Source organism: Parasteatoda tepidariorum, chromosome 3 (assembly GCF_043381705.1).
Source record: "Parasteatoda tepidariorum isolate YZ-2023 chromosome 3, CAS_Ptep_4.0, whole genome shotgun sequence".
Taxonomy (NCBI): domain Eukaryota; kingdom Metazoa; phylum Arthropoda; class Arachnida; order Araneae; family Theridiidae; genus Parasteatoda; species Parasteatoda tepidariorum.
This window is the reverse complement of record NC_092206.1, coordinates 95340434-95354721: the sequence shown is the minus strand read 5'-3', so window position 1 is coordinate 95354721 and position 14288 is coordinate 95340434. Positions and strand designations below refer to the sequence as shown.

The window sequence follows — 14288 nt, the reverse complement described above, 5'->3', positions numbered from 1 at the left end:
AGTTTATAAATAGTGTAAAAATACAGAGCAAACCAACTGTTTATCAATAGTGTGAAAATATAGAACAAACCAACTGTTTATCAATAGAGTGAAAATACAGAACAAACCAACAGTTTATCAAGAGCATGAAAATACAGAACAAACCAACTGTTTATTAATAGTGTGAAAATACAGAACAAACCAAATGTTTATCAATAGTGTGAAAATACAGAACAAACCAACTGTTTATCAATAGTGTGAAAATACAGAACAAACCAACTGTTTATCAATAGTATGAAAATACAGAACAAACCAACTGTAAAAAAAAGAGAGAAGCCTTTTCCTCTTCACCCCGATGCTTCCCCATTCCCAGTATTGGAGATAAGGGTGCAAACCCGTTTATAGAACCTCTGCTGTTGTGCCCCTAAATGTTGTTATTTCCTTTATGCACAGGGACCACACGTAAACTAAGGGGACTAGTTTACATTATGTCGATGAAATCTAGACTTCTTCTACTATGTGTATATTCTTTGTGTACAAATAACCCATGCATCCGTCTAAATTTTCGAAATAAAACATCGTATATGCCATAACGTTTTGCTCATGTGTAGTGTGTGTTTGATGTGTGGCTATGAAATTACTAACAACACGCGACGTGTTTGTCTGATTATCTCATGATAACTCTGATAATTATGACTGTCATATTAAAATATTTTCGATAAATTACATCGTTTAATACACTTTTACACAAAGACTGTTCAATTTTTAATCTATTAATGATACTTTTCTTCGTTTAATTTAAATTAAACCTCTCCGTTTTCCATTTACTAAAATGTATTCCATTTTTGTTTCACTCAAACATTGACTCATTGCCTGTAGCAATGCAGGTTTTCCATTTTGTGCAACCAGTTATTTTAAAGTACTTTCGCAGGAAGCATCTGCCAGCAACTAGGAGGTCTGATGACAATTTACTGGATATTTTTATTTATTGCTTTTATTGGGTCATTTTTATTTCATTTTTTTTACTTCTTGTTCTTTAAAATCATTTATTTTTCATGTGGTAATGGTATGTAAGGTACAATTTAAGTAAAAAGCCTCCATTCGTAATTAATTTTATTCTTGGTAAACCCTAGTCAAATAAAAGTATTTTTCTGAATAAAAAAAAATCGTCTTTTTTTATTTAAACTTGCCATTTAATTATTCATTTCCATTTTTATTTATTTGCCATTTAAATTCTTCAGAAACTTGCGGCTTTAATAAAAACTCCATGAAAATGCAATGGTGTTTATATTTATACATTTCGAATGACTATCATAACAAAACATCTATTATTAATTGTAAATACCAAAATCCTAGTCAATAAAATAATTTCTTTGAAAATGCCTTTATAAGCATCACGATTTTTTATATATAAAATCAGAATTCACTTATTCCAACTATGCACACAAAAAAAAAATATCTCCGGAGGATATTTTAAAAAATCTAAATCATTGCTCAAAGCTTTACGCATTCCAAAACATTACACTGAGAAGGGGTAGAGGCGAGAGTGAAAATGCGAAGGTCTCGACGCATGCGCAGTGGGGTGGGTAGGCGATTGTCAACAGACGGAAGCGCATCTCTCTCGTCCATCGATTCCGAAAGGTATCTCGAAACTTCATTACCAAAGGTAAGTTACTCTTATTATTCATTACCCCTTATCTATAGTACCCATACATTCTTTCAACTATGGGCAATCCCTCTACGGAAAAAGAAAGTTCGAAGTAGAAGTATGGGAATCGAGGAGTATAAAGAGCTAGATGAATATCCGCATTCTAGAATCCGTCGGAATAGTTTATCCGCATCTTTTCCTGTGACGTAGTTTCAGAATTTATTCCTCCTCGCATAGTAAATGTTAAGTGCTATAAATGAGCTATTTACGTGGCGTTTATTATTTTCAGAAATATCGTTAGTAATAATGATTTGATGAAAGAAACTTTAGTTTTATATTTTTGTGAAGAATATGTAACGGTTGCACAATATATAATTCAGCCAATCTACATAATAAACTATTAAAGTATTGTTTGCTAAGGATGTTTTCATGCTTTTAAATTGTTAAGGATATGTATAGTTCTGTTATGAGATTCTATTTTTAGAAGAACATCGTCATAAAATGTCGTAGTTTGGGAGAGTGTTTAGATTAGCAGTTGTGGAATGTAGGTCAAGGCTAATTTTCAAGGTTAAGCGGATGCTGCTTGTTTTATGTCTTTATATTTGTTTTATTCCTACGATCTTCTCGTATTATAGTGGATATTGCCATTTCTGTCTATTCTTAGTGTTTTAAACTCAAACTGCATATTTATATTTAAAAACATTTACACATATTTTAAAACTACTTTACTATTTTTTTAACAAACTAACTATGACGATTGAAATTCTTTTAAAATTTTAGATTTAGAAAATAAGAAAAATGTATTATTTGTTTTAAAGAATGCAATGTTATGACAAATAACATAAAATTACAAGACTAACCTAAAACTATAACCAGTTAAAGAAACTAAGTTAATTTGTGTTTGACCAGTTATTGAAACTTAGAATAACAAATGTATTTCAATGACACACACATTTGTGATTCTAAGTTTTACTTCTCACTTTTTTCTGCTTTTAAGATGTTTACATTTTATAAACAAACACATGCTTAGTTAAGAAATTATAAATTTATTGTTTATTCTTGATATGTATGTTAACTATTTATTTAAGTCTTTAAACAGAAATTGTTTTAAGAATTAAGGTATAATTATTGGGCGTAGTAGCCTATAAATATTAATAAAATTTAAATTAAATTCGATGCCAACAAGCTACTATTTAAACTTAAAAAAATTCCAAAGTTATGTAATGGGTGCCTACTTGTACCTCAAATGTGTAAATGATGACTAACAAAACAAAGAAATGTATCATGCTTTTTACAATAAACTTGAAATAAAGGTGTTGTTAAAATGTAGAAAAAACTTATGAAATATAATGTCACTAAATTCTTACATTAAATATTTTTCTTTTACTAATTAAAAATGCGAAAACTTATAAGGGTAATCGCATTTTATAATATGATTATTAATAGTTATGTATGCGCATTCAACATAACTATTCTACATTTTAGCAAATATATTATCAAATCTTTATGGAAATAAAAATATTTAAAATAATTAGTTCAAGAATAATAATACATACAGAATAATATATAGAATAAGAATACAGAAATATAAAAACAACAAAATTTTGACAAACTTTCCTAAAGTTTTTCCCGAAAAGAAACGTTAGATACATAACATTTTATGATACCTAGACTTACTTAACATCTTTTGAAAGTTTGATAGAAATTACTTGACTTTCTGTTTCTTTTTCAACAGATTTTAACCTTACGTTAAGTAAAAATACTCATTTCAGGAATTTAAAAATACTAATTTTAAAAGGTTTATTCTTTGATAACAATTAAGTTTACATTTAATTTGAAATAAAAATTTGAGAGTTAATTTATAATTCTCAGATAAATATAATTATTGTATAATTGTAATTATTCGTTTCATTTCAATAATTTATATTGTATAATAATTCATAATTGTTGTAAATTTACAATTAATGGAATTAATATAAATTAAAGCTGTAGTTATCGTTTAATATTATTTTCAAAATTCGTTTTCCAATTAAACGAGCCAATTTCAGACATTCATGATGTTAATTGAGTCAATGTAACATCAAAAAAAATTTTTTTTTAATTGTGTCTAAATATTTACAAAAAAATAATAAAGGCATAAATTTGCTTTATAATATCTTCAACAAATTGTAGAAATAGTTAAGTTATATTACGTACAATTATTTAAAATAAGCACATATTAATTAAAACGAAAGAAGCGATAATATTTGAAAACGAATACTTTAATATACTTCATAAGGACATTTAGTTTTAGTTTAAAAATTTAAGATATGTACTTTGAATTGTGAAATAATAAGTTAAGAATTGGTTAATAATTAAAATATGAAATAAAAAAATTTCAACTTTTGCTTGAGATATGTTTTAAAAGAAAATTAGCATTTCTTAAATAAATACCACTTTAAGTTATATATTTTTAATTTTTTATTGAAAATTACTCTATCTAAAAATCAAATGTATTATTTTTTTTTCTAATCATATCTATTATTCATGGACTTATTTTATTAAACCTTAGGCTCACTTAGGTATGTCAAATGTTTATTCTTTTTTTAACCTTTCGTTACTGCATTCGACACAATTCTTTTTTTTAAATTTATATAAATTTTTTATCTATTTTAAATAGATAACAAATTATTCATAATTAAAATTCAGAGCATACAATTCATTTTTGATAAGAGCAAGCAGCTCCAAGAAATTTATTTTATTAGTAATTGCGAATCAGTTGATAGTATAACAGTTACAATCTAAAATGTTTATCTAAATGGAATGGTAATCCGAATAAAATGTTAATCTAAATGAAATGTATATATAAACGTTTTACGAGTAGAATTTCTATGATATAATAAGAAAATTATAATTAAATAGTTAATCAATAGTCATTATTTAGCTATTCAATAATCAGTGTCATTAAACTATTTTTTTTAAACATAAAGACAAGTATTTTTAAATGAATTTTCAATTTATTTTTTTAAATCAGCCTCCAGTCAATAAACAATATTTAATAGTAATCAAATTTGACATATTCCAAAAAAGATTTTCATTAAGAGCGATTTTTACCTGTCCCGTAAACATCCGGTTACGGCAAACTTGTTTCTCCTAAGTAAGACTCCAAATGCAGTAAAAGTGCATTTAAGAAACGTCTCCCAAGGAAGATATCCGAAATGTCACTCGCCAATCTAACCCGTTTTTTTTTTCTTTCATTGAAAAAATTTGTTAGGTCCTGAAATCAATTCAAAATGTGTTCTGTATACTACGAAGTAATTATTTCTTTGTAATTACTGGATTAGTAGTATGTAGCTGTATTTCCTAATGATTACTATTACAATTTTCCCTTGGAAATGTCGCCAATTTTAAATTATTCCCCCAGATTAAGAGGGTTGCTGGGTACAAAAAATCAAACTATTTGCAGTTTTTTTCTTTTATTGATCATTTTTTTAAAGTTCTGATATCAATTAAAGAAAAAATTTCTGTATACAACGAAGTAATTATTTTTTCGTGATTACTGTATTAGTAGTATGTAGCTGTATTTCCGAATAATTACTATTACAATTTTTGTCTTGAAAACAGAGTCAATTTTAGTTTATTTCGACTGAATAAGAATATTGTTGTCTATAAAAAAATACTTTAAGACTTTTCTTCTTTAATAGGTGAGATTTGCCAAATTAGGCTCAACATAAATAAACCCACCCAGGTTTTTCAGTTGGGCCCACGAGATAAAAAAAAACTCGGGTTTTTTTACGAGCTGTGAGGGCTCATGAGGATAGAGCGTCGCTTTTTAATGAGATGAACTAGGTTCAAATCTCAGCGGTGGTTGGTTTATACGAATTCTTCTCCCGATTCACACTGATCACAGTGCTGAAATAAGATAATTTGAGTGGTAGACGTTTAATAGGTCAGAATCCCGTTAACGTCGGGCAAACTGTGAAAGGTTTTCTTGGTTTACTTCTCCATGTAACGCAAATGCAGGTAGTTCTATCAAAAAGTACACTATGAAGGCTAGTTTGTCCCAATGCTTTATCCAGGAGTTCCTTTGCCTTTAGCATTGGATTCAAAATTACAAGACTACACAGTTGATAGTCGTAAACTCAGAATTAGGTCAGTTGTTCAACAAAAAAATTATATAACAACAAAAAATTCAATAAAAATATAAATAAAGAAGTAGTTTTTTTTCTAAAAGTTTACTATGCTAAACTTTACTGAATCAATGGATTTTACTTCAAAAGCAAAATAATTGTATACACCTTTGTCATTTAAACAAAAACTTCCAAACAATTAAAGATAAATGAACTTGATAATTTAGCTTTCATTATTATATAATTAAGTTAAATTAATTTGATACATAAATCGAAATGCTTTCAACTTGTTTCAAATGTGGATTTAAAATATGAAGACCACATTGTTGATTGGGGTTCGTGAAACCATATGATTTTATTTTTAAATTTATATTAAATTTTTATAATTATGTTTCTAAAAATCACAATTCCATATCAATTTATTGACTTTTGATATAATACAAATTTGCATTCTTTGAACATCTGGACAGTTTGTATTCATTTTACTATAAGTATCAATATACTTCCTTTATAAAAAACTATCAGTTTTTTAGAAATAAAATTACTTACGTACCTCGAAAAAGTTATTGATTTTTCTCGAGCAAGCTGCAAAGATATAATTTATAAATCAAGATTATACATCACTATAAAACGTAAAAACTACTTTTTTAAAATTTGAATCATATCTATGAAATTAATTAATATTCATTTTTTTTAACTCGTTGAAATGCAATTAGGTTTTGGAAAACTTTTTCTTAGTTAAATGTAGAAGTTGAGATTCAAATTTTTTTTCAGGTTAAAAATTTATTTTAATAGGTTTTGAATGTTTGGTGAACAAATCCGTGAGTAACACGTAACACAAGAAGTGGCAAAATATTACCAAACATATAATTTCCGGGTTTACTAACGAATCCTGCAATCTCATCGAGGACACGGGTATAAAAGTTTAAAATGTTTCTGAAAAAAACACGGGTTTTTTCATCAAAAATCCGATAAAACCTGTTTTCTGCCAGCTCATAATGACCCTGGTAGGCTGGGTTTTTTTTAAAAAACCAGGTTAATAGGAAATTTTAATATTTGCATTTTAAGAGACTATAAATTTGAAATAATAAAATTAAACAAATAATAAAATGACACTGCAAAAAATTCTTTTATATAACGTAAAATTTCTGGCAGCAAAGTTCCCAGAGAATATCAGTATGCTACGGAAAAAAACATGTTGCCAGAAATTTCCTATAACAAAACACTACTGAAAATACCTGTATGCTTCAGATATTTTCCATAGGTCGGGGTACGGCAGAGAAATTTGGCACGAAGGTAGCTGTATATCATGTTGCTTGCATACTGAAGCAGATTTCTTAAAATTTGATTAGTTTTTTAATTATATTTTTTGTTCGATTTTTCATAGATCGAAAACCATCATGCTTGAAAGAATCGTCGCAAATTTGCTTTTTCAGTCGTTACGTTCAGATGTACTGAAGTTTGATTCGAACCCCGGATCCTCCTAATTCCTTGACTACCATATTATAGCTGGTTCAAAATTTGTTTTATTTTAAACTACTTCAAAATCCGTTTCTATACGGTTTTATTGCATGAGTTTTCTAAAATTTCATTTAGTGTACATTCATTTTGTTACGGATGAACTTGATGTTTGTTATAACTTTCTACCCTTCATTTCAATACAGATTGTAATTATTATTTTTGGTTTTAGTTGCAACGTAACTTTTAATTATTCTTTTCACTTTAATAATCTAAAAATTAATGTAAAAAGTTAGGAAAATTTAAGTCAAAAAAAATCAGTACTTTAAATAATTTTAATTAAATTTCTCAAAACGGAAGTGTTGTTAGATATAATTATAAACTATTTGCTGACTTTTAAAATGTTATATTTATTTTAACATTTCTATGGCAAATATAATGGACTGTAGTGGGAATTTTAAATTTAAAAAAATTAACTTAAATTCTTTGCAATTCATAAAATTATATAAGATATATTCTGAAGCCATTTAATTTTCATTCAGTCATTTAAGTGTTATCCTCTTTTAAATTTCTCATAAAATTGAAAGCAGTATAAGCAGGGATCTTTTTAGACAACCGTCGTTGTATATCCGACCCAATTTTTTATCCTCATAATGTTAAACCCAATTTAGAAGACAAGGGTGCTCTTGGATCGAGAGAGATTTTACCCCTTGGGAAGGACCGTTTGAGGGAACAAACCCACATTTGCGCTACATGGGGAGGAAACCCACGAAAACCTCCCATGGTTAACCTTAGGGCAAGAGGACTCTGATCCATGATCCATCTACCACTGAGGATATTTTACGCCATGACTATGGTCGGTGCGAGCCGAGTGCGAAGTTCGTATCGCCCTGACATCGCTGGGATTGGGACCCAGTTCATCTCATTGGAAGGCGAACAATCTATTCCCTGAGCATCCACGGCTCTGTAAACAGTCATTCATAACTTTCTTGATAATAATAAGATGAACCTTAAAAAAGTAAATAACGGTAGAATAATTAATTTAACCTTAATTATCAAAAACGACACTGTATTGATTTAATTGCATCTCGCGCATTATTTGTAAATATAATAGCTATACACTAAAAACATGATAAATTAATTCCGTGCAAACCTAATTAGTATGTCTTTTTTAACTGATGAATCTGAAAATTAGGTTAATTAATTAAAAAATGTTTAAAATTGGCTTTATAAAATTAAAATTGTCTTTTTATTAAAGAAATCATTGAAAATATTATTATTTATTTCAGAAAAATTAACATTATGAAATTAATTGTAATATTGCATGTATAATAGGCTATTTCATTACATTTTAAAATTAAGTTAGTCCTTAAAAGTTATAAATTCATTTAAAAAATATGGTATATGATAATTATAAAAGCTTTTGTACTTTTTTTATAACAATAATCAATTTTTTTTTAAAAAATCAAGCATTGCTTAAGGTATCCTATTAATTCCGTCAACTTTTTTTTTGAATTTAAATATAAATTTTTTAAATAAAAGTTTATTTCTTTTTATTATGTCTTTTATTCTGTATTTATTCTGTATTATTATGTATTTTATTATGTCCTTTTATTATTTCTTTTTATATTTCTTTTTATTAAAAATATTATTTTTAACCGCCAATTTTAGGTAAAAATAAGGCATTTTTTTGCATATACTCTAAGAACAGTAAAAAAACCTTTATCGCCTAAAACCAAAAAGCTTTTAATGTATCTTAGATATTTTTTAAGTAACCAATTTTGAAAAGTTTTCGTTTATCCTATTATGAAACTATTTTCTTTAGTTCAGGTTAGTTAGTTGTCAAGGTAGGAGAACAAGAAAAAGTATTCAGGCAGAATCTCGTTAAAAATAAATTGATGACTTCAAGATATGTAATACTAATTATTATTATTTCAAAAAAATTAGAAAAAATGAAAATGTGATATTAAATTATTCTTTGCGAGGCACTGCCCAAGCTTTTCAGTTAGTTAACAATTTTTGCAATTATTGATTCAGCGATTTTAATTCTGCTACTGTATCATTGACAGTTACGTCAGTAACTGCCATTTTGATTTTTGGCATCAGCATGGCTCTTTTTAATTAAATCTAGCTTTCTTGTTAATTTAACTTTCTTGTTATTTAAAATTATGTTTTTAAAGCAAATAAGTAAGATTACGAATGTTTTTTATGAAAAATATCTCTTTAATTTTATATATTGTTGTATATACTGTTCCTTTAGAATTTATTGAATATGGTTTTATGATTTAAGTTGTTAAATTAATTGATTAAATATAAATTGTTTGTAATAAATTGAAATTTATTATAAGTTTTTTTTTNTTTTGAGATCACAGCCAAAGGGGTAACGGTACATGTTTTAATTACTCAAAATCCGTACTAAACGGACGATGCAAGATTATTTTATCTTAATTTGTAAGCATAATTAAGACATGAAATTACTTCTCAATTCTTTTTATTACACTGAGATAAATAGGGTCATAACAAATAGAATATGGTCGTACACCGTGGAGCAAGTTTCTGGCACTATGGGACCACTAAAAAGCTCAGTAACTTTTAGCGAAGTTTTTTGGTAATGATTTGATGAAAGCAACAATAAAATATATTTTTATAATAGGAGATAAAATTTGGTAAATGTGATAAAACTTGGTAATTTTATCTTGAAACTTTAGAGCCAGGCAAAAAATTCATTTATTTGATAAAATTTGCTTTTCAGTTTTGTTGTAAATTTTGCTAAATGTATGGTAATAGGGACTATAATTTTGAATACCAGAATTTCCGGTAAACCCTTATCATATAGATGGAAAAATTATCAAATGAATGTCTTAAATACTGCATGTTTTGGTTTAATTAATCATAGTTGTGTTTCCAGAAAATTGTAAAATTTACCAGAATTATTTTCCATGTAGTATAGATATAAGGGTTATGTTTCCGTTTGCGTAAAAATTGCACAATATATTCCTTGGGTACTTCAAAGAACAGAATATCAGAAATATTTCCTTTCGCAGTTACTTTCAATTTGTTAGAAAAATTAAATTATTGATCAGAGAGCAATTTACAATGAGAATAAAACCCTTGTCTTGCAAGTGTTAAGAAAAGTGCGGTATGTTTCTCAGCTAAAGTGAACTCAACCTTAAAAGTTTTTAAGTTACTTCAGGAAGCATTGCCTCATAAATATGGATATCAAAAGTTGAAACATAAATAGTCTTTAATGAAACACTATGTCTCGTGCCTAGTCATTGTCGGTTGTGTTTTCTTAAGCTGCAATAATAATAATTTCTTTTAAAGTTTTAGAATCAATCAGTTTTAGAATCAAAGTTTTAAAACATTTTTTCTGTAAAAAATAACGAATTGACTGAAACGTTTGAAGCACGCAAATGAACTTTTGCAAGTTAATCTTTAAAATTTGTTGGAGACAAATTATGAAGTTTAAAAACCTGTCATCTACCCGTCTCTATTTCAAAATCAAAATAATCGTAAAATTAGTTAAATACTTAATGAAATTGCCACTTTAATAATTCAAACATTGGTCGAAAGAGAAATAATTTATTTAATTATAACATTATTTTCAGCATTTAGGCTGTTTAACTAAACATACATCAAAGACAAAAATTATAACCTTGTCTCGTTTACATGATTCTAAGCAATTCTTCCATTTTGAAAAGAAGTTAGGAAGCAACTAAAGACTGATTTCATCAAATGAACAATTTATGAAGTTCAGTTGGGGTAGTGAATTTAAAAACATAACAAGAATCTCATTAATTAGAAATTAAGTTCTCATCAAGTTAAAATTAAATGAAAGCATAATAATGATTCATTTGAGTTTGAACACAAAAACTTTTCTGTCAGGTGTGTGACTACTATTTAATTTTTAGTTTTTTAATTCTTGAACCGAAAACAACTGTTGCAACTACATCCTCCCCCCTCCAAAAAAAATAAACAGTTTTAATTGAGCATGTCATTAATTAGAAATTTTCTTTCATCAATTTGAAATCTATTTTCGCTTTTTGAAATATTCTGGAAAACATACTGAATTTGATATTCGTAGAAAATATTAATTTCAAAGACCAGAAGAATTACGAACTTTCCTGCATTCAATTTAAAAAACTGTAATTCAATTTTAGAAAAATTTTACGAATAATGCAATCATATCCTGAAGCATATTTCACACTCCCAATTTCTAAAATAACGAAAAGAAAAATTCTTAATCGAAAGCTCACATTAAGCGAGAGAAAGTCTAAAAAAAGACACTTTCAACAAATATTGAAAAAAAGAATCGAAAAAAGGAAAAAGTACGTCGAAATTCAAGACTCTATGACCTACATTTTCCCTAGCTCTTCCCAAGTAAACAAGCGGCCCTGTTTCTACGCCCCACCACCCCTCCCAAACTACAATCGAATTCTCAGTTCGAATATCCCTTCTCTCCGAAATTCGCTTCGCAGTCTTCAAGTTTTCTGGGGAACTGGTCGATAAGTCCGCAAAAGGACGTTTTATTCGAATTTTGTTCCTTTTTCTTTAGTTCGTTATCCGATAAACTTTCTTCCTTAATGCTCATTTCAAAATAGATTTTAATACTTTGTCTTTGTGAACAGTTAAACTCAATTTTTTTAATGCTTTCAATATTCAATATATTTAATAATTTTATTTCGAGCACAAAAGAGAAAAAGCAAAATCTGTTTTTTGAATTTCGAAATTTTTAATTGCTAATAAGTTTTTAAATTTCTCCTTAAATTGAATTTAAAAGACATCTTCGTACCAACATAAATGTTGAATAACCTACTGTTTTACAGTAATACATATAATAATTTTAAATATGCAAGTACAAATTGTTTTCTGCTTAGTTAAACATTAAATATACATGATATTTCCTCCTCTTAACGATTAACTTATTTATATATACAAGGAGTACTAGTTAATTATATATTATTTTAGGTATTTTAACCTTAAAGCCGTGTATTCACTTTTTGTAAATGATACTTTATTCCAAGATTTATTTCTTATTATTTTTCACAGTACCATATATATATCAAATCCACTTGTATATCAAATATACAAGTACAAACTGTTTCTCTGCTTAGTTAAACAATAATTTTACACCATATGTCCTCTTCTTAACTATTAATTTAATTTTATATACATAAAATACTAGTCAATTACATGTCATTTAGCGTATTTTAACTTTATTAACTTATTTTAAATCGTACTTTCTTCCACAATATATTTTACTCTTTAGAAAAATTACCATATAAAAAAATACAATGTATGTGATTGTAATTATATTTCTTCATAAAAAAGTTTTGGTGGGAACATTTTTATCCGAATGCAAACAATTAGAGGATATTTAATAATAAATTTTCTTCTTCTCTTTAAAAATATTTTTTACCTTCCTTTCTTTGTATTTTTAACTATATATAATATATATATATATGTAAAATGATGCAGTCGGACCGAGCAGGAAAACAGACACAGGATTTTAATTAAATCAGAGTAACTTTTATTTGATCATTCTTAGTTGAGTGGGAGCGAAGAAGGGATGTTTACTCCATCAGCAAACAGTCTTTCTGGTAGGGAAAATCTTGCAAAAAATCCTGAAATGTCTCTATTTAGGGAAAAGACGGAAATCTCAGAAATTACTATTGGTTAATTAAATAGATCACGCGATTCCCACAAAGCTTAAAAGGAAAAATATCTTTATTTAAATTTATGTATAGTTGGCTAAATATAGATTTAGAAACAGGATGTGGTTTTTTAAAAGTATCATAAAGTGCTTCGATTTGAAGAATTAAGTAGTAATAAATTAGGAGTTGTTTTATAACGAAGAAACTAACATAAAAAGATTAATTGAAGCTTTTTATGTTACATCTGTAATACAAAAATTAAATACTTTTGTATTAATAAAAGCATTAAAACTTCACTCGTTTTCATAAAATATCTTTGGTAAAGGATAAGGGTAGAAATTCTATTTTAGGACTTCAAGGCTAAAAACATGCCAATGAATAATAATTAGATTTATACTTCAAAAGAGAAGTTATTTTAAGATCTTTCACTTCCATATAAGGAAAGATAAAATGATTTGCTATGAGTAATAAATAAATTGATGAGGCGTAAGAATACAGAAAAAAGCAATAATGACTGGCCGCTTCACAACTTTAAATCATCCTATAAAATGCAGGAGCAATGTTTTTGCGTGTGCTTTTTGTTGTTTATCATGCTTAAATAAAATCCGTCAGCTTAGACGGGACATGGGTCTCCCCCCATCTCCAGCGGGAGTGGGCTGAGATGTATGCTTTCACCATCGCTACTAAATAAATTAGATTATACACAATATGGACTCGTTAATCATGCTGCTTTGACTACTAATTAACTAAAAAATAGCGGTGTGGATACACCGTTATTACATATATATATATATATATATATATATCACTTCGATAAAGTGAAACCGAAACTGAACAATCCTTAAGCATTTAAGAAAGTATATTAAAGAGACAAGAATACAGCATTTTTAGAAATATTTATCTGACCCCTTATTAAATAATTTTAAAGCCAATACTGACCTATCATGACAATACGTCCCGCTAATCATTGTTTTCACATCAAACAATGTTTTTATTTTAAAAAATCAAATAGTAGATTAATACAATAGTACTAGATAATAACACAGAAGAAAATATTCATTTAGTCGAAGAATAACCTCTAATATGTATAAGAATGCAAAGAAAACAAAGAAAAAAATAGATTTTGAAGAGAAGAAAATTTTTTAAAAAAATATTTAAATATTTAAAGAAGTATTAAAAAAAATATTTTCTATTTTGGCTTGATACGTTATATTTTGTATTTTTTGCTTAATATTAACTATTTTTTTTTCAATTTTTTGGTGCTCCTTATATGCTTGTATTGATATATTTTGCTTTGGCTATATTAATTAATATAATATTAGATAGAACTCATTTATATCTTTTCTTTATTTTCTTTTCCGGCTTTTCATTTTCTTTAAATTTTAAAACAGTGTTTAAAAACATTTTGTTCTTTTTCTCCGTAAAAATAAATTTTTTAAT

At 27.1% G+C, this 14288-nt stretch overlaps 1 protein-coding gene across 1 annotated transcript in view; it reads left to right on the top strand.

Annotated features, from left to right (window-relative positions):
• Window positions 1-1540: 1540 nt before the first annotated feature.
• LOC107456846 (sodium/potassium-transporting ATPase subunit beta-1-like) overlaps window positions 1541-14288 on the top strand; it is a 93473-nt gene continuing 80725 nt past the window's right edge. Inside the window, exon 1 of the mRNA XM_016074811.3 lies at window positions 1541-1645. The gene's annotated coding sequence lies outside the window, so the exon portion shown is untranslated. The remainder of the gene's footprint in view (window positions 1646-14288) is intronic.